At 46.3% G+C, this 19,626-nt stretch overlaps 1 protein-coding gene across 1 annotated transcript in view; it reads right to left on the minus strand.

Annotated features, from left to right (window-relative positions):
• Nucleotides 1-7,235, minus strand: part of LOC137534185 (high affinity immunoglobulin epsilon receptor subunit beta-like) — a 67,786-nt gene extending 60,551 nt beyond the window's left edge. Inside the window, exon 1 of the mRNA XM_068255581.1 lies at nucleotides 7,139-7,235. The gene's annotated coding sequence lies outside the window, so the exon portion shown is untranslated. The remainder of the gene's footprint in view (nucleotides 1-7,138) is intronic.
• Between the last annotated feature and the right edge of the window lie 12,391 nt (nucleotides 7,236-19,626).

The following is a 19,626-nucleotide window of genomic DNA, read 5'->3' on the forward strand; positions in this document are numbered from 1 at the left end:
CAGAAACAGATGCCCCGATCCGTAAGACATTGTGGCCACTTCCGTGCAGGTAAAGCAGGACATACAAGTAGCTGAAAGTGGATGAGCTCTTGTCCCGCTTTGAAAAACATCCGATCCTGTGGGCACCGGCATCCTCTCCTGACCGCGCAGCTTGCATACAAGTGGAGGAGCTCCTGTCCAACACGAAAACGGCCATACAAAGTTGGTGACTCGCATATAGGCCGAAAGGGGGACTTTTGAGCACATTTTTTGTGCTCAAAAATTCGGCCTATATGCGAGTATATACGGTACTTGCTAAAAGGTACAATATTGCAATGCAATATTATATAAACTTTGCATATATTTTTTATATGTACCAAAACAAAGAAAAATACCTAGAATCAGTATCAAAACAGAACCACTTTACACTCCCTACTCATGAGAAGTGCTTTCTGTAAATGGCGATATTGTCCCCCTCGCAAAAAAAGTGTGGATATCAGAGAATGATGCGATCGGGTGCAGATAAGAATGGCAACACATCTGCTGTGAAAGGATTTTGCAGGTCAGGTTTGTTTTGCAAAGAAACAGACAAACCAAAGCCTGGTGAAATTATGTGAACAGCAGACGCAGGACCTGAAGGGGTCACTTCACACTAGGACAATTTCCTGGAACCGTTTCCTGGAACAGAAGGCAGCAAACTGATGGACATACATCAAAAGTCAGCACAGGTTTAAAAAGTCATTGTATGTAGGGAATGATAAATTCTTCACCACAATACATCAAATGCTCAGAGGTTGGTATCCGCCAAACATCAAAACAAGAAAAGGCTTACCAGATCCCAACAACCCACATTATAAGGTTGTAAAATGGCTCAGGTTACAGATAATGTCCAGGGAACATCAGATGTCTTGAAGATCCAGTGGACATCCGTATGGAGGTAAAGTTTCAGGAATTTACATAGGAAAACAAAAACGGCAATATCTAAGCGTAACCCATTTATTTAGATAAAATTTCTTTAAAAGGCAGTTGATAAAAAAACAATAACTCACATACGGGGCCCATAAACTGGGAACCCCGGAAGATTAGCGCACATGTAATGGTGTCCATTTACATGGTGTCCATCCCCTGATGACGCAAGACTGTGAAACCGGTCGGGAAGGTAACAGGCGGCACCATTGTCTATTGATCTACAATTGACCATTACATGCACGCTAATCTTCCGGGGTTCCCAATTTATGGGCCCCGTATGTGAGTTATTGTTTTTATATCTACTGCCTTTTGAAGAAATTTTATCTAAATAAATGGGTTACGCTTTTGTTGCCGTTTTTGTTTTCCTATGTAAATTCCTGACACTTTACCTCCATACGGATGTCCACTGGATCTTCAAGATGTCTGATGTTCCTTGGGCGTTATCTATAACCTGAGCCATTTTACAACCTTATAATGTGGGTTGTTGGGAGCTGGCAAGCCTTTTCTTGTTTTGATGTTTGGCGGATACCAACCTCTGAGCATTTGATGTATTGTGGTGAAGAATTTATCATTCCCTACATACAATGACTTTTTAAACCTGCGCTGACTTTTGATGTATGCCTGACTTCTGAAATTTTGGACATTGTTCTTCACGGCGGCGGTTCTATTGTTTCTTGGCGCCAATATATTTGCCATTATATAAAACTGATGGACATGCAGAACAGGCTCATGGTGTCCATTTACACCAGCTCCAGGTTTTCCTGGCACCGCAATTGGACAAACCCAACCTGCACAAGTTTTTGGATGTTTTTGGATTATATGTCCTACACTGGTGCAAATAAACTGTATAGCCTTAAAGTCTGAGAACGTCACTGACCGGAAACTATGCAGGACTAGATAACTGCATGTAAAGTGAATCCGAGATCAAATGTGGGGTCATCATACATTAAATAGTCTATTTTCTTAATTTATTTTTTTAAATGTATCCCTCATCTATCACCTTTTAAAGTAATTGGCCTATCCCAGGGGTGTAACTAGATTTAATAGAGCAAAAATGATAGCATTGGGCACCCTTCACCCCTGAACCTCACGAGGGTCACGTGATCGGGAGCTGGCGAATGGCAGCAGGGAATGTTCTGCTGTAGCGTCTGGAAGCAGGAAAAAAAAAATTACAGCAAAGCAGAAGTGATCGTTACAGCCGTGGCCTATCCCCCTCATCTATCTACCGTTGCGGCTTTCCTGGTTCCATGATTGCAAGTGCTCTGAAGAGCACCTCCCCCAGAATGCACAAAAAACAGACAAATCGCATGTCTTTTGCATTTGCTAGGTTGCGTTCGCGTTTTTAAAGGATACCAGAGCCCAAACACAGTTGAGAAATGGGGGGAGCAGGCATGTATGGTGAGCTGTCCTGATGCTCACCGCTCCCCGTTCTCCTTTCTGCACATTTGTTTAGCAGCAATTGCACCGTGGCCTCGTCTTCTGAACCGTCGGGTCTGGAGCATTGCGGCTTTCTGGCTGGGTTTAGCACTCAACCTCTGCCAGCACGCGTACATCAGTATTAAACCGGGAGCGCGTGTGAAAGCCGCACTGCTCCCGACCCGGCCATCCAGAAGACGAGGCCACGGGGCAATTGCTGCTAAATGAATGTGCAGAAAGGAGAACGGGGGAGTGGTGAGCATCAGGACAGCTCACCATACATGCCTGCTCCCCCCATTTCTCAACTGTGTTTGGGCTCTGGTATCCTTTAAAATGGTGGTAGGCTGAATTTCATACAGGAATCCACAGAAATGTTCAAAAGTGGGTCAGGTGTAGCTAGGTAGTTTTATTGTACTTTCTATTTATAATGCTGCTGGTGCAATACAGTATAGTCAAACTGTTTTAGCTCAGATCTGCTTTAAGGATATTATGCATTTCAGTATGGTGGTCTCCTGTCCTGGCTCTTGTAGGCTCTGTGTTTGTCTTCTCTCCCTGCTACTGGAGTTCCAGTGGTAGTCTCCTGTCCTGGCTCCTGCTGTTCCTGTACAGGTCTTATGTCCTAGCTCTTGAAATTCCTGTGGAGGTCTCCTGTGTTGTGGTCGTGGCAGTGCCTAAAGTGTTCTAGATCATTCTACAGGGACTGCAATGGCCAGGGCAAACAGCAGACCACTCCACACAAGAATTTCAAGGGCCAATGGAAAGCAGCCAGCACACATGGACTACAAGGGCCAGGACAGACAGGAAAGCACCTCACACGGACTACAAGGGCCAGGGCAGACAGAAGAGCACCTCACACGGACTACAAGGGCCAGGGCAGACAGAAGAGCACCCCACAAGGACTGGAAGGGCCAGTACAAACAGGAAAGCACCCCACAGGGACTACAAGGGTCAGGACAGCACCCTATAGGGACTACAAGGGCCAGTACAGACAGGAGAGCGTCCCATGGGGACTACAAGGGCCAGGACAGACAGGAGAGCACCTCACAGTAACTACAATGGCCAGTACAGACAGGAGAGCATCTCACAGGGACTAGAAGGGCCAGTACAGACAGGAGAGCACCCTATAGGGACTACAAGGGCCAGGACAGACAGGAGAGCATCCCACTGGGACTACAAGGGCTAGGGCAGGCAGGAGAGCACCCCACAAGGACTAGAAGGCCCAGTACAAAACAGGAGAGCACCCCATAGTGACAACAAGGACTAATACAGACAGGAGAGAACCCCACAGGGACTACAAGGGTCAGGACAGACAGGAGAGCACCCGACAGGGACTACAATGGCCAGGACAGAGAGGAAAGCACCTCACAAGGTTTACAGGGGCCAAATCCGACAGCCGACTACCCTACATAAGGACTGCAATGCTCAGAACAGACAGGAGAGAACCCCACAGTGACTGCAAGAGCTGGGACAGAACACCTCACGGGCCCGGGAAAGTGGGCCCATGATACACAGCAGGACAGGACACCACATCTGCAGCTGGATGCCCTGTGTTCCATCTTAAAAATGCTCAATCTATCATTTTTTTTCTACCTACCGGTAGTAGGTTTCAAAGTAGGCAGCTACATGGAGGTTAGGGTTAGTGATAAGGTTCCGGGCAGGTTACCTTGTGATTAAAGTTATACTGCCCACACATTATAACATGTCACCAGGAAGAAACCTCTTCGCCCTTTCTTTGTACTCCTTTTTCCCACTCTAGGTGGATGAAGAAGATCCCCCTTTCTCACATCAGCTGCAGAATGCTTCTGTTAGCCAAACCTTTCCTCCATGCACACCAACCAATGGGTAAGAGCTGTGCCCACACAGGGGGTGGCTGAGGGGCTGGGTAGCTTGCACACACACTAGAGATGGGAAGTCCAGATCTTTTCAAGGATTCGGATGATTCGAATCGGATCATTGAAAAAGATCCGGATCTTTGAACCGATTCTCGAATCATTTTACTAGGGAAGCATTCTGGGGGTGAAATGACTAGCAAGATGGGACTTTCCCTGCAGTGTACAGAGAAGGGGAGGGGGGTGGACAGACAGAGAAGGGGAGAAGATGGACAGAGAAGGGCAGGGAGTGGAGAGAGAAGGGAGGAGGTGCACAAAGAGGGGTGAGCAGAGAGCAGAAATGTTTTGTTGCACACTCTGAATGCAAACGTCTCACAGTGAAAGAAAGCATTCCCCAATGTGTCCTTTTCTCACCTCCAACACTCATCATAAATTTAGGGAGAAGTTAAGTGCAGCTGTTTAGAGCAGATTGCAGGAGGATCATATTGCACTGCAATCACAGTGCCTGCCCTGTCATTCTAGCCCAGCACGCTGTCTGCAAAGTTACTGAGCTGGACTTCTGAGCCAAGACTTTCCCATTTGTTCACTATGCACAACTACGGAACAGACAGCCTAAAATGAGCAGCGCATTACAGCCCGTACGTGTGCTCTACACATATCTGGCAGTGGCACCCATGTCCCCTCTCTCTCATCTACCTGTCTCCCTGCAAGGCTGGCTCCTAGTGTTGTCCGGATCATGAACAATTCGGATCTGTGATCCGAATCTCTTTTGTGAGTCGAATCATCCGGATCATCAAAATGAACGATTCGGTTCACAAAGGGGGTGGAGCCAGGAGCGGCACGCCCCCTCTCAGCGGGCAGGGGGGTCCTGGAAGCAGAGCAGAGATGGATCGCTCAATTGGTGGGGAGTAGAGATGGGAAGTCCGGATCTTTTCAATGATTCGAAACGGATCATTGAAAAGATCCGGATCTTTGATCCAAATCTCAAATCATTTTACTAGGGAAGCATTCGGGGGTGAAATGACTAGCAGGACAGGACTCTCCCTGCAGTGGACAGAGAAGGGAAGGGGGGTGGACAGACAAAGAAGAGGAGAAGATGGACAGAGGGCAGGGAGTGGACAGAGAAGGGAGGAGGTGGACGAAGAGGGGTGAGCAGAGAGCAGAAATGTTTTTTTGCACACATTACCCACATGTTGCAATCATATGCTTTAAATATATTTCACGATATGTGCATCTGTATACTTTGGATGCAAACGTCTCACAGTAAAAGAAAGCATTCCCCAATGTGTCCTTTTCTCACCTCCAACACGCATCATAAATTTAGGGAGAAGATAAGTGCAGCTGTTTAGAGCAGAGTGCAGGAGAATCATATTGCACTGCAATCACAGTGCCTGCCCTGTCATTCTAGCCCAGCACGCTGTCTGCAAAGTTACTGAGTTGTGCTTCTGAGCCAAGTTTCCCATTTGTTCACTATGCAGCACTAGGGTACAGACAGCCTAAAAGTAGCAGCACATTACAGCCAGTATGTGTGCTCTACACATATCTGGCAGTGACACCCATGTCCCCTCTCTCTCATCTACCTGTCCCTGCAAGGCTGGCTCCCCTCCAACTGAGCGATCCATCTCTGCTCTACTTCCAGGACCCCCCTGCCCGCTGAGAGGGGGGCGTTTCGCTCCTGGCTCCACCCCCTTTGTGATCCGAATCGTTCATTTTGATAATCCGGATGATTCGACTCACAAAAGAGATTCAGATGAAAGATCCGAATCGTTCATGATCCGGACAACACTAGAGGGGAGCCATCCTTGCAGGGACAGGTAGATGAGAGAGGGGGCATTGGTGCCACTGCCAGATATGTGTAGAGCACACGTACTGTCTGTAATGTGCTGCTCATTTTAGGCTGTCTGTTCCGTAGTTGTGCATAGTGCACAAATGGAAAGCCCAGCTCAGTAACTTTGCAGACAGCGTGCTGGGCTAGAATGACAGGGCAGGCACTGTGATTGCAGTGCAATATGATCCTCCTGCACTCTGCTCTAAACAGCTGCACTTTAACTTCTCCCTAAATTTATGATGTGTTGGAGGTGAGAAAAGGACACATTGGGGAATGTTTTCTTTCACTGTGAGACGTTTGCATTCAAAGTATACAGATGAACATATAGGTGAAATATATTTAAAGCATATGATTGCAACATGTGGGTAACGTGTGCAAAAAAACATTTCTGCTCACCCCTCTTCATCCACCTCCTCCCTTCTCTGTCCACTCCCTGCCCTTCTCTGTCCACCATCCCCCCTTCTCTGTCCACTGCAGGTAAAGTCCCCTCCTGCTAGTCATTTCACCCCCAAATGCTTCCCTAGTAAAATGATTCGAGATTCGGATCAAAGATCCGGATCTTTTCAATGATCCGATTCGAATCATCCGAATCATTGAAAAGATCTGGACTTCCCATCTCTACTCCCTCAAACTGAGCGATCCATCTCTGCTCTGCTTCCAGGACCCCCCTGCCCGCTGAGAGAGGGTGTGTCACTCCTGGCTCCACCCCCTTTGCAAACCGAATCGTTCATTTTGATGATCCGGATGATTCGACTCACAACAAAGATCCAGAACAAAGATCCGAATCGTTCATGATCCGGACAACACTAACACACACAGCACACTGATGTCTGAGTTAGGGAGATAGTGAGCTGCCACTATTGCTGCTGAAGTTTATAACTGTAGGCCTCCAACTTTAGCAAACACTTGAGCTACTTGATAGAACAATATAGTTGGCATAAAAGAAAGAGAGATAATAGAGATAGTGAAGAATTGCATGTTTGAAGCACATACAAGCTGTATACTGAAGATATCTGCGTTCAAATAGTCTGTGCATATCATTACAATAAATATCTAAGTAGCCATAATTATATTAGTATGAACAACTTTGTGAAGTGAATAAAATAATGCTACATACCTCCAGCTTTTCTCGGCTTCCGCCTCCCTGAAACTATCAGAATTCCCGTAAACAGATTACTGACAGGCAAAGCTTACATAGAGCATGCCAGAGGGAGGGGGAGGTGGGAGAGGAAGAAGGGTGGGTGGAGCTTTGAAATATGCAACAGCAGTTCTTACAACATCTCACCCAGGAGAATGTCTACAAGCATGCAAATGATTACTGTGGTAGGGATTGTGAGTTCCTCCGAGGGAAAGTTAAGCTAGGTACGCACACAAGATAAAAGTCTTTGGAAAATGAAAGATCAGAGACCAATTTTACCACCTTCCATGTTCCATGTAGTATGAGAGCATACCTACACAGTCTATTCTATTAAGCCCAGTACCCCATTAGATAAAAATATTTGCAAACAGAGGAATGTATCTGTCAGGGCCAGTGCACACCAAAAACCTCTAGCAGATCTGCAAACGCTAGAGGTTTTTGAAGCAGATTTTCAGAGCAATTCTAGGCATGTTTAGAGAGATTTTCTAAACATGCCTAGCGTTTTTTGGAGCGTTTTTGTGTAGATTTGTTATTTTCTTACAGTAAAGCTGTTACTGAACAGCTTCTGTAACAAAAATGCTTGGAAAACCACTCTGATCTAGCATTTTTCAGAGAGGTTTTCCACTTTCCTATACTTTAACATTGAGGTAAGAAACGCCTCAGAAATCTCAAAAATGCTGCAGGACATGAGTTTGCGTTTGAGGGAAAAACGAGCTGCTCTGGTGTGCACCAGCCTATTGAAATACATTAGCCAAGCAGTTCTCTACCCCCAAGCGGTTTAACAAAAAGCTCACGAACCGCTCTGTTGTGCACCAGCCGTCACATAGGTTTGTCAGGAAGGGATCTTTCTAAAGATGCTGTACACATGCAAAATATCAGTTCCTACAAAATGCTTTTATAGTCTATGAGATTTGGAGATCTCATACACACCTTGTTTAATGCTAGGTCCACACGATACAAGATTTACTGTCAAATCGACTATTTCCAACAGGTCCGATCTGATTTCTGTTCGATTTTCCATAGGGGTGAATGGAAAATCGATCGAAGATCAAATCGGACCGGTTGGAAATAGTCGATCTGACAGTAAATCTGTCAGAAAATTGTATTGTGTGTACCTAGCATAAGAGACAGTCATCTGCAGATCAGATCCACCAGTTAGAGTGAGACATAAATATCTTTCGTCTCATAAATATCATCTCGTACCCAAAATGGCCCCGACTCCTTACTCTAATACTTAACAGGGCTGTGGATTTTGTACAAAAATCATCCTACTCCGACTCCCGACTCCTCAGTTTATGAAATCAACGACTCCAACTTTGACTCCGGGTGCCCAAAATTGCCCCGACTCCGACTCCTCAACTCCGACTCCAACTCCACAGCCCTGCTCTTTTGTGAACTTTTTTTTTACAAAGATTATTTGCAGATATGATCTTTTACTTTTCAAAGATTTATCTTGTGTGTACCCAGCTTTAGGGACCATTCACACTTGCTAAACGCAAAACGCATGCTTGGCGATTTTTTTAGCGATCACGTTTAGTGCTTCTATAGCACTGAAACGAAATCGCCTGAAAATGGTGCAGGCTACACGTTTGCGTTTGGCGATTTGCGTTAATCGCAGACGATTAACGCAAATCGCCCAAGTGAGAACGGGCCCATAGGGTATTATTGCACGCCTGAGCATTTTGCCGAAATCGCCGGCAAAACGCTCTAGTGTGAATGGGCCCTTAAGGTAGCCATACATCTAGTGATTTGGCTGTACGATCGACCATTCGATTCAATCATTTTATAGAATTGAGAGAGAATCGAGTGTGTTCCATAAGTCCCAATCAATGAAAAGTGGCTGATATGTCGAATCGACCAGCTCAGTCAATCGAGCAGGATGCAAGACATCGATCAATCGCACAGGGATCGGCTACTGTTCACCTATCAGTCGTTTGACTCTGAATCAATTTTTGCATTCAGTGCATGGAGACATAACATTGGTCAGATCGAATGTGAATCGCATAGGATATCGCTTGTAGAGTGTGGGTCACTAGTCAATCAACTTTCGATTAACCATACTGAAGTTGATACCTTAATAAAGTCGATTGTTTTGTCAATTGAATCAGAATTGCTAGATGTATGGCTAGCTTTAGTATTCAAAATCAGCTGGCCCTCATACTACATGGTAGTGGTAAAATTGGCCGGTCATCTGCAGATAAAATTTGGGTGTGTATGGACCCTTAGTGAAAAGACTGGGTATACTCTGGGTATACTAAATAATCTATATTGTGTGTATTGTGTGTACAGTATATATATATATATATATATATATATATATATATATATATATATATATATATATATATATATATATATATATATATATATATATATATATATATCAGACTTTCTCAACCAGGGTTCCCTGGAACCCCAGGGTTCCTTGAGTACTCTGCAGGGGTTCCTTGGCATTTTCCCCCATCGTGGCGGAAGTATATAGAGCACACTATAATAGGTGGTACTGTAACAATAAGCACTAATTTGGGGGGGTCAGAAGACAGTATAATGAGGGGCAGTGTAATAGGGCATAGTGAAATAAACAGCCAAACATACTTTTAAAGACCATGCCTCCTGCAAAATAAAGGCAGGGGTTCCTCGAGATCAACACATTGTTTGCAGGGGTTCCTTGAGATCCAAAAGTTATTTGCAGGGTTCCTCCAGGGTAGAAAGGTTGACAAAGGCTGATATATATATATATATATATATATATATTCACTCATTTACGTCAATGGAGAAAATGTCAAAGGCTGCCATTCTCACAGTAATACAGCCAGAGTCCCCAAACTTGGCACAGTTGGTCACTTGGTGACTAAGGTGAAAAATTTGTGGGCAGAGCATAAAATAGCCAATCCAATTTTAGCAATTCATTTTCAATGGGAAAATGTAAACTACAGCCATTCTTAAGGCCCCCTGCACACTGCAAATCCGATTTGTGATACCAATTTTCCCTGGATGCTATTAAAACAAAAAGAAACATGTAGAAAAAATGCAGCATGCAGTACCGATTAAAAATCAGAAATCGGAATTGCATGTTAAAATCGATTAAAAACTGCAAATCGGAATCGCGTGTAGTGTGCAAGAGGCCTTACACTGTTAATGGCCGGGTTTTCAAACTTGGCACACTTGGTCACTGAGTGACTGAGATTAATATTCAGGAAAGTGGGTGGAGTCTTCAAAAGCTAATCACAATTCCCCTATTGATTTTCAATGGGAATATTTAAATAGCTGCCATTCTTGCACTGTTAATAGCAGAGGCCTCTAACCTGGTACAGTTGGTCATTGAGTGACTGGGGTTAAAATTCAGAAAAGGGGTGGAGCACAAACAGCCAATCAGATTTGTTTCATTTCAATTGGAAAATACAAATTATTGATGCCCCAAGGCTCACAAACTAAGTAATTCAGGGACTGTGCATCAAGGTTAGAAAAAGTGGGCAGAGCCAAGAGCAAATAACTTTTTTACATGGCAAAATGTCAACTGCAGCCATTCTTATACTGTTAAAGTGAACCCGAGGTGAGAGTGATATGGAGGCTGCCACATTTATTTCCTTTTAAACAATACTAGTTGTCTGGCAGTGCTGCTGATCTATTTGGCTGATGTAGTGAACTGAATTACACGAGAAAAAAGCATGCAGCTAATCTTCTCAGTTCTGACAATATTGTCAGAAACCCCCGACCTGCTGCATGCTTGTTCAGGGTCTATGGTTGAAAGAATTAGAGGCAGAGGACCAGCACAGCAGCCAGACAACTGGTATTGCTTAAAAGGAAATAAATATGGCAGCCTCCATATTATTCTCACCCTTTAATGGCAGGGTTCTCAAATTTGGCACACTTGGTCACTAGGATTAATATTCAGGAAAGTGGGTGGAGCCTACAACAGCCAATCAAAATGTACCTATTTATTTTCAAGGGGAATATTTTAATTGCTGCCATTCTTACACTGTCAATGGCATAGGCCTCAAACCTGGTAAGTCAGTCATTGGGTGACTGGGGTTCAAATTCAGAAAAGGGGGCTGAGCCACAAACAATCAGATTTGTTTCATTTAAATGGGAAAACTTAAATGACTGATGCCAAGGACCCCAAACCTCATACACTTGGTCATTGAGTGACTGTGTCAAGGTTAGAAAAAATGTGCGCAGCCGACAACAGCCAAATACACACCCGGGCAATGCCGGGTCATGCGCTAGTAAATAATAATTACTAAAGGTGGCCACACACCATACAATTTTTTAAATATTCAAATGGAGGCTATACAGTAAAAATGGTTGATAACAGTTATAAATTACACCTTGTTCACATTCACATACTTGTGAAGATATTTGTTGATTAAACATGGTGATTGAAACTAGAACACATGATTCAGATTTGGACACAACTCACATCAGGCATTTATTTTGCTTAATATACACATACAATTGCCATCCAAGGTCATAAATACTGAAGTGTGTTCTTTCTGATAGCTATTGAAAAATAAATAAGAATCAGAAACAGCTTTATTCACCAAGTGCAAGAGGTATCGCACCCGGACTTGTTTGAGGTACACACACTGTTTGGATATAATGCAAGTAACAACATAAATCAAAGGTGCAAATGACAACATAGAGTAGCAAATATTGAAGATACACATATAGAAATAAAGGCATACGTTTAGTAATGCAAGGATTCCTGGGAGGCTGGAGGGGGTCTGAGGGGTTTTGCTGGGGAGGGGGCTAGAGTACAGGAGGAGGACTGCTTGGGGGGGGGGAGGAGTTCCTGAATTTAGAGGTTTTGTTGGGGACTGTCCTGCAGCAAAAGCCTAAAGGGAAAAGGTTGAAGAAACAACTGCTAGAGAGGGAGGGGTCAAGCGTTATCCTGTTGGTCCTAAACCTCGGTCTAGGTGTGTAGAGAAGGTCTAGCGTTGGCAGGGGTGACCTGATGATCGTCTCTGTGGCGCTGATTATGCTTTGTAGTTTGTGCCTGTCATTAGCAGTTGTGCCTGAGAACCAGATGATGATGATGGAGGAGCAGTGGATCGATTTGATAGTCCCAGTAAAGAAGCTGGTCAGCAGCTCCTGTGGTCTGCCAACCTTTCTCCGTTGTTTCAGGAAGAACAGCCTTTGTTGAGCTTTCGTCTGGGTTTTGGTGGTTTTCTTTCCCCATCTCAAATCGGTGGTGATGATAGTACCGAGGAACTGGACACTTTGGACCCTGGAGACCTCAATGCCATAGATAAGAGACCGAGTTGAGTATGGGTGGGCACCTTCTAAAATTCACAGTCAGTTCAACAGTTTTTGCTACATTTACGACGAGCACTTTATTGATATTTCACTCTGAAGACAGTTCTTTCGATACACTGTGGTCACATATACCGGTAAATATGAGAGAGCACAGAGGGAACTCTGGTTTTACAGGCCTAAAGGAAAGCTTTCACATTTATACATGTAAATGCCATAGTGCTGTGGTTATCAACCTTTTTGAAGTTGTGAGACAAAACTGTAGGAGGCACCCTATTTTAATTATGGTCTAAAATACAGATAAGAAGACAGGAGTAGTTTGATCTTACCTTCAAGGAACAAAACACATGAGGTAGATATAATATTTATTAAAGAGACTCCGTAACAAAAATTGCATCCTGTTTTTTATCATCCTACAAGTTCCAAAAGCTATTCTAATGTGTTCTGGCTTACTGCAGCACTTTATACTGTCACAGTCTCTGTAATAAATCAATGTATCTTTCCCCTGTCAGACTTGTCGGCCTGTGTCTGGAAGGCTGCCAAGTTCTTCAGTGTTGTGGTTCTGCTATGAACTCTTCCTGGCCCCTCTATGCACACTGCCTGTGTGTTATTTAGATAAGAGAGAAGAGAGAAGCTGCTCTAATCAGCTGGATAAATCGTCCTCTGAGCTGGCTGGGCTTTCACATACTGAGGAATTACAAACAAGGGCAAAGCTGTTTGCAGGAAGAAAAGAGCAGCCTGAAACTTCAGTGCATGGGGGAAAGAAACACACAAATGATCTCTTGAGATTCAAAAGGAATGTTGTATACAGCCTGCTTATGTATGGATGTATTTTCTATGTGTGGACATACTGTACATCAACCTACTTCCTGTTTTGGTGGCCATTTTGTTTGTTTACAAACAAACTTTTTAAAACTGTTTTTAACCACTTTTAATGCGGCGGGGAGCGGCGAAATTGTGACAGAGGGTAATAGGAGATGTCCCCTAACACACTGGTATGTTTACTTTTGAGCGATTTTAACAATACAGATTCTCTTTAATGCACATAAGACGTTTCAAGAGTATTGGTCGGCTTCCTCAGGTCAGTGTAAAGTGCCTAAGTATCAGCAGTCATGAGAGTGGGCGCGTCTGTTCTAAGGCGCCCACACTCTAGGGGGTGCTGCTACAGTGAGATGGAACGCAGGAACGGGAAGAAGTAAGTAGCGATGGATCCTGGCAATGTGAGTATCTGATTACCCCCACCGCTGTTTGTGCGCCCCCGCCGCTGTGTCCCCCTCCTCTCCACCGGGCTATCTATATTGGGGGCACCTATTCCTGGCCACCTATAGTGCAGGCACCTATTCCTGGCTACCTATACTGGGGACACCTAGCCCTTGCTACCTATTCAGGGGCACCTATCCCTGGCTACCTATACTGGAGGCACCTATTCCTGGCTATCTATACTGAGGGCACCTATAGCTGGCTACCATATGGGGGAACCTATTTTTGGCACCTATGCCTGGCTTCTTATACTGGGGCACTTATTCCTGGCTACAAATATGGGAGGCACCTATACCTAACTAGCTATACTGGAAGCACCTATACCTGGCTACCATACGGGAAGGGGGGGGGGGGGGGGGTGAGGGAGTGGAGCGCTGTAGGAACAGTACCGGAGATTTAGGCGCAGCTGGTGCCGCCATAGGGCGTAGTAGGAATTACAGCTATAGCAATGCTTAGTGGTTAATTTGGGCACCGTCAAGACGGAGCACAAATTACTAAAAAAAAAAAAAATGTAATTTGCCGCCAGCAATAGTTGTATACAATACAATAACATTTCTATAGCACTTTTCTCCCATAGGACTCAAAGCGCTTAGGCTCTCTCAGATTCAGTAATTGGTAGTAGGATGAAGTATTCACACAACAAAAGTTATATTTCTGCAAATGCCAAACTGAACAGGTGGGTTTTCAGTCTGGATTTAAACACATCCAGGGATGGAGCTGTCCTGATCTGTTGAGGTAAGGCAGTAGCGTCGTGACGGGGGTGCGGGGGGTGTGACCCGCACCAGGTGGGGTGCCCCCAGCCGCCCTAGAGAGGGGTGCGCTGTAATGGAGGGGGAGCCACGGGGAGGGCAGCCCGACCTCTCCCTCCCTTCCTCACCCCGGGCCGCCCTACATGCTCCCCCTTCCGAGTGCAGAGTGAGCACGGAGCCGCAGGGAAGCACTGTACTAAACTACTCACCTCCCTGGTTCCAATCGCAGCACTCGCCGCTGATCTTCTCCTCTCTGTATAGATGCTGATACACACGCTGCTTCCGGCTAAACAGGAAGCAGCGTGTGTATCAGCTTCTATGCAGAGCGGGAGGAGACTGGTGGCGAGCGCAGCGACTGGAACCAGGGACGTGAGTAGTTTAGTACAGCGCTTCCCTGCGGCTCCGTGCTCACTCTGCACTCAGAAGGGGGAGCATAGAGGGCGGCCCGGGGTGAGGAAGGGAGGGAGAGGTCGGGCTGCCCTCCCCGCGGCTCCCCCCTCCATTATGGGGGGGCACCTACCTAATACTGGGGGGCACCTACCTAATCTAACCTATACTGGGGGGCAGCTATCTAACCTATACTGGGGGGGCACCTACCTAATCTTACCTATACTGGGGGGCAGCTACCTATCTAACCTATACTGGGGGGCATCTACCTAATCTAACCTATACTGGGGGGCAGCTACCTAATCTAACCTATACTGGGGGCAGCTACCTATCTAACCTATACTGGGGGGCAGCTACCTATCTAACCTATACTGGGGGCACCTACCTAATCTAACCTATACTGGGGGGCACCTACCTAATCTAACCTATACTGGGGGGCACCTACCTAATCTAACCTATACTGGGGGGCACCTACCTAATCTAACCTATACTGGGGGGCAGCTACCTATCTAACCTATACTGGGGGGCACCTACCTAATCTAACCTATACTGGGGGGCACCTACCTATCTAACCTATACTGGGGGGCACCTACCTATCTAACGTATACTGGGGGGCAGCTACCCATCTAACCTATAATGGGGGGCACCTACCTAATCTAACCTATACTGGGCGGCAGCTACCTATCTAACCTATACTGGGGGGCAGCTACCTATCTAACCTATACTGGGTGCACCTACCTAATCTAACCTATACTGGGGGGCAGCTACCTATCTAACCTATACTGGAGGCACCTACCTACCTAACCTATACTGGGGGGGCAGCTACCCATCTAACCTATAATGGGGGGCACCTACCTAATCTAACCTATACTGGGCGGCAGCTACCTATCTAACCTATACTGGGGGGCAGCTACCTATCTAACCTATACTGAGGGGCACCTACCTATCTAACCTATACTGGGGGGCAGCTACCTATCTAACCTATACTGGGGGCACCTACCTAATCTAACCTATACTGGGGGGCAGCTACCTATCTAACCTATACTGGAGGCACCTACCTATCTAACCTATACTGGGGGCAGCTACCTATGTAATCTATACTGGGGCACCTACCTATCTAACCTGTATTGGGGGCACCTACCTAGCTAGCCTATACTGGTGGCAACTATACTGGCTACCTATATTGGAGGCACCTACCTAACTAACCTATACTGGGGGCACCTACCTATCTAAACTATGCTGGGGGCAACTATTCTGGCTACCTACATTAGCCCACTGCCTTACAGTTACATTACAGTTACCCCCACCCATGTGATGTCATGTCCACACCCAGTTTTTTGCCGCTTCGCGCTTCACTGTTTGGGGGGGGGGGGGGTCGGTAAATTATCCGCACCAGGTGTCAAACACCCTAGCTACGCCACTGAGGTAAGGAGTTCCAAAACGTAGGGGCAACATGACAGAAGACTCTGGGACCAAAAGTTTTCAAGTGGACTCTAGGTATGCCTAGATTAGAACCTGTGGATCTGAGAATGCGGGGATTGCTACGCAGCTGCAACATATATTTCATGTATCCAGGGCCCAGGTTATTCAGGGATTTAAATGTCAGTAGGCCGATCTTGAATAGGACCCTCCATTCTATAGGTAGCCAGTGAAGAGAGTGCAGGACTGGTGTTATGTGGCAGTGACGGGGTTGGTTGGTTAGCAGTCTGGCAGCAGTATTCTGTATCAGCTGTAGGCGGTATAAGACCTTTTTTAGAAGGCCAGTGTAGAGAGCATTGCAGTAGTCCAGTCGAGAGGTAATGAAGGCATGAACTAAAGTTGGTAGATCTTCTGGGGGGATGAGGTGCTTGATTTTTGCAATGTTCTTAAGGTAAAAATAGGATGATTTCACCACAGCAGAGATGTGAGTTCTGAAGTTTAACCCTCCTGGCGGTTGACTTTTTTCTGCAAAATATGCAGAAATCCTTTTTTGTTTTGTTTTTTTTTTGTTTCATGTAAAGCTACCAGAGTGGTAGCTACATGAAACACCACTAGAGGGCGCATGTGTCCCTCTAGTGCGATCGTCACCGGCATCAATAGCAAACAGGGGAACGCGTATATAACGCGTTCCCCTGTTTGGCTTCTCCTGTCGCCGTGGCGACGATCGGAATGACGTCATGGACGGCTCAGATCCAGCCCATAGCGCTGCCTGGAACTCATTGGTCCGGTCAGCGCAGGGCTCTGGCGGGGGGGCCCTCTTCCGCCGCTGCGTGCGGGCGATCGCCGCAGAGCGGCGGCGATCAAGCTGTACGCGTGGCTAGCAAAGTGCTAGCTGCGCGTACAGCACTTTAAATGGCGCAAATCGCCCCACCAGCCAGTTGTCATTCATCCATTGCTGTAGTTCACGTAAGCAGGCGTTTATAGTTATAGTTGGGTCTGTCACATCAGGCTTGAAGGAAAGATATAGTTGGGTGTCGTCCGCATAGCAGTGGTATGTCAGGCCATGTTTTTGGATTCGTTTTCCAAGCGGTAACACGTAAATCGTGAAAAGCAGGGGAGAGAGGATTGAGCCCTGGGGCACCCCATACTTAAGTGGTACAGGGGTGGACAGGAAGGGCCTCATAGACACTTTTTGGGTTCTTTCACTCAAGAAGGATTGGAACCACTGAAGAACTATGCCATCAATGCCGCAGTATTTCTGTAGCCTGTTTATCAAGATGTCATGGTCAACTGTATCAAAGGCTTCAGAAAGGTCTAGCAGTATGAGGATCGAGCACTCTCCTCTGTCTCTTTGCCATGAGCAGGTGGTTGCATATTTGGATGAGGGCAGTTTCAGTGCTGTGGTATTTCCTGAAGCCAGACTGGAATGGGTCATAACTGTTGTTTTGCAGGATTTTGGCTTCTAGCTGGAGGTATACAGCTTTTTCAATTAGCTTACCCAGAAAGGGAAGGTTACAGACAGGTCTGTAGCTGGTCATTGCATCTGGGTCCAGGGAGGGTTTTTTTGAGGAGATGCCTGATGATTGCTTCCTTCAGTAAAGCAGGAAATATCCCTGATTGTAAGGAACAGTTGTAAGCTGAATTACATCTTTCCACCCTATATCCACAGCGACCTGGAGGGGTAATAGTATTTAACGCCACCGGGACTTTTGCAGGAGTATGGTGAGGCATTTTATGGCTTTACCCTGTGCCCAAATCTCCCAGTGGCTTAATCAAATGTATGGTGGGGGAGTGGGGCATATCTGGCTACCATACTGGAGTGGAGGGGCACATTATTTAATGTAAGTGGACCAGGGTCCAAATAATTGTATAATACCATATACTGCACTATTTTTTGAGACGGTTATCATACCGTGAATATTTCATACCGTTGCAACCCTACACCCCACACATGAAATGCAGGACACATTTGATATGAACATGCATTACCCCAAGGATATGAAATGCAGCAAATTCCCCACCCCCACTGGGCGCTTGTGGGATAGAGCTACTGAGTGGGGTGGGAAGGTGACACTGGGCGGGAGGAGGTGACACTGCATGAAGAGTAGGGTGGCACTGACTGGGTGGGGAGGAAGGTGACACTGGGTGGGGAGGAAGGTGACACTAGGTGGGAAGGAGGGTGACACTAGGTGTGGAAGAGGGTGAAACTGACCGGATAGGGAAGAGAGTGACACTGACTGGGTGGGGAGGAAAGTGACACTGTGGAAGGAGGAGGGTGATACTAGGTGGGGTGAAGGTGACACTAGGTGGAGAGGAGGGTGACACTGAGTGGGGAGTCGGATGACACTGAGTGGAGAGTATGGTGAAATTGGGTGGGGAGAAGGGTGACACTAGGAGGGTGACGTTGGGAGGGCGCTCTCACCTTATTCTTCTGTTCCTACTTATATTTTGTCTCCTCATGGTGGCGTCGTCGGTTCGAGGGTGGATAGCACACTGGGGACGGCACTGAAACAGCCAGGCCAATTGGAGGGTGGGTGGGGCAGCACACTGGGGGCAGGGCTGATGCTGCCAGGCCAATTGGAGGATGGGCAGGGCAGCATACTGGGGGCAAAGCAGAAGGTGGCCAGAGTCCCACGGCCAAAAGCGGGACATTTCCTGGGACACATTACAGCCCAGGACAGGGAACCCCAAATCCGACTAAAGCGGGATGTCTGGTCACCGTAGCTAAGGACACACCCTTCCCTATAAGTCTGGGCACAGCACCAGGCAGAAACAGGAAGTGAAGAGAGTGCCTGGCCAACCTATACTGGGGGCAACTGTACCTAGCTACCAACACTGGAGGCACCTATAACTGGCTACCTACTTATACTGAGGGTGTTTTTTGGGGGGCTCACTGCAGCTATTATTATTATTTATATAGCGCCGACATCTTCCGCAGCGCTGTACAGAGTATATTGTCTTGTCACTTAACTGTCCCTTTGAGGAGCTCACAATCTAATCCCTACCATAGTCCTATGTCTATGCATGTATTGTGTACTGTATGTATCATAGTCTAGGGCCAATTTAGGGGAAGCCAATTAACATATCTGTATGTTTTTGGGATGTGGGAGGAAACCAGAGAACCCAGAGGAAACCCACGCAGACACGGTAAGACCATACAAACTCCTTGCAGATGTTGACCTGGCTGGGATTCAAACCGAGGACCCAGCGTTGCAAGGCGAGAGCATTAACCACTACGCCACCGTGCTGCCCTATAATGTGCGGTGCCAACTGTCGGGTGCTGTGCAATCATTACAATTGTGGGGAGGGGGGCACATCCTCACAAGTTTGCCTCAGGCATAAAAAAGTGTAGAACCGGCCCTGCATACATATATTTACATAGAATCTGTACATGAGTCC

The sequence above is a fragment of the Hyperolius riggenbachi genome, chromosome 10 (genome assembly GCF_040937935.1).
Source record: "Hyperolius riggenbachi isolate aHypRig1 chromosome 10, aHypRig1.pri, whole genome shotgun sequence".
NCBI classification, from domain to species: domain Eukaryota; kingdom Metazoa; phylum Chordata; class Amphibia; order Anura; family Hyperoliidae; genus Hyperolius; species Hyperolius riggenbachi.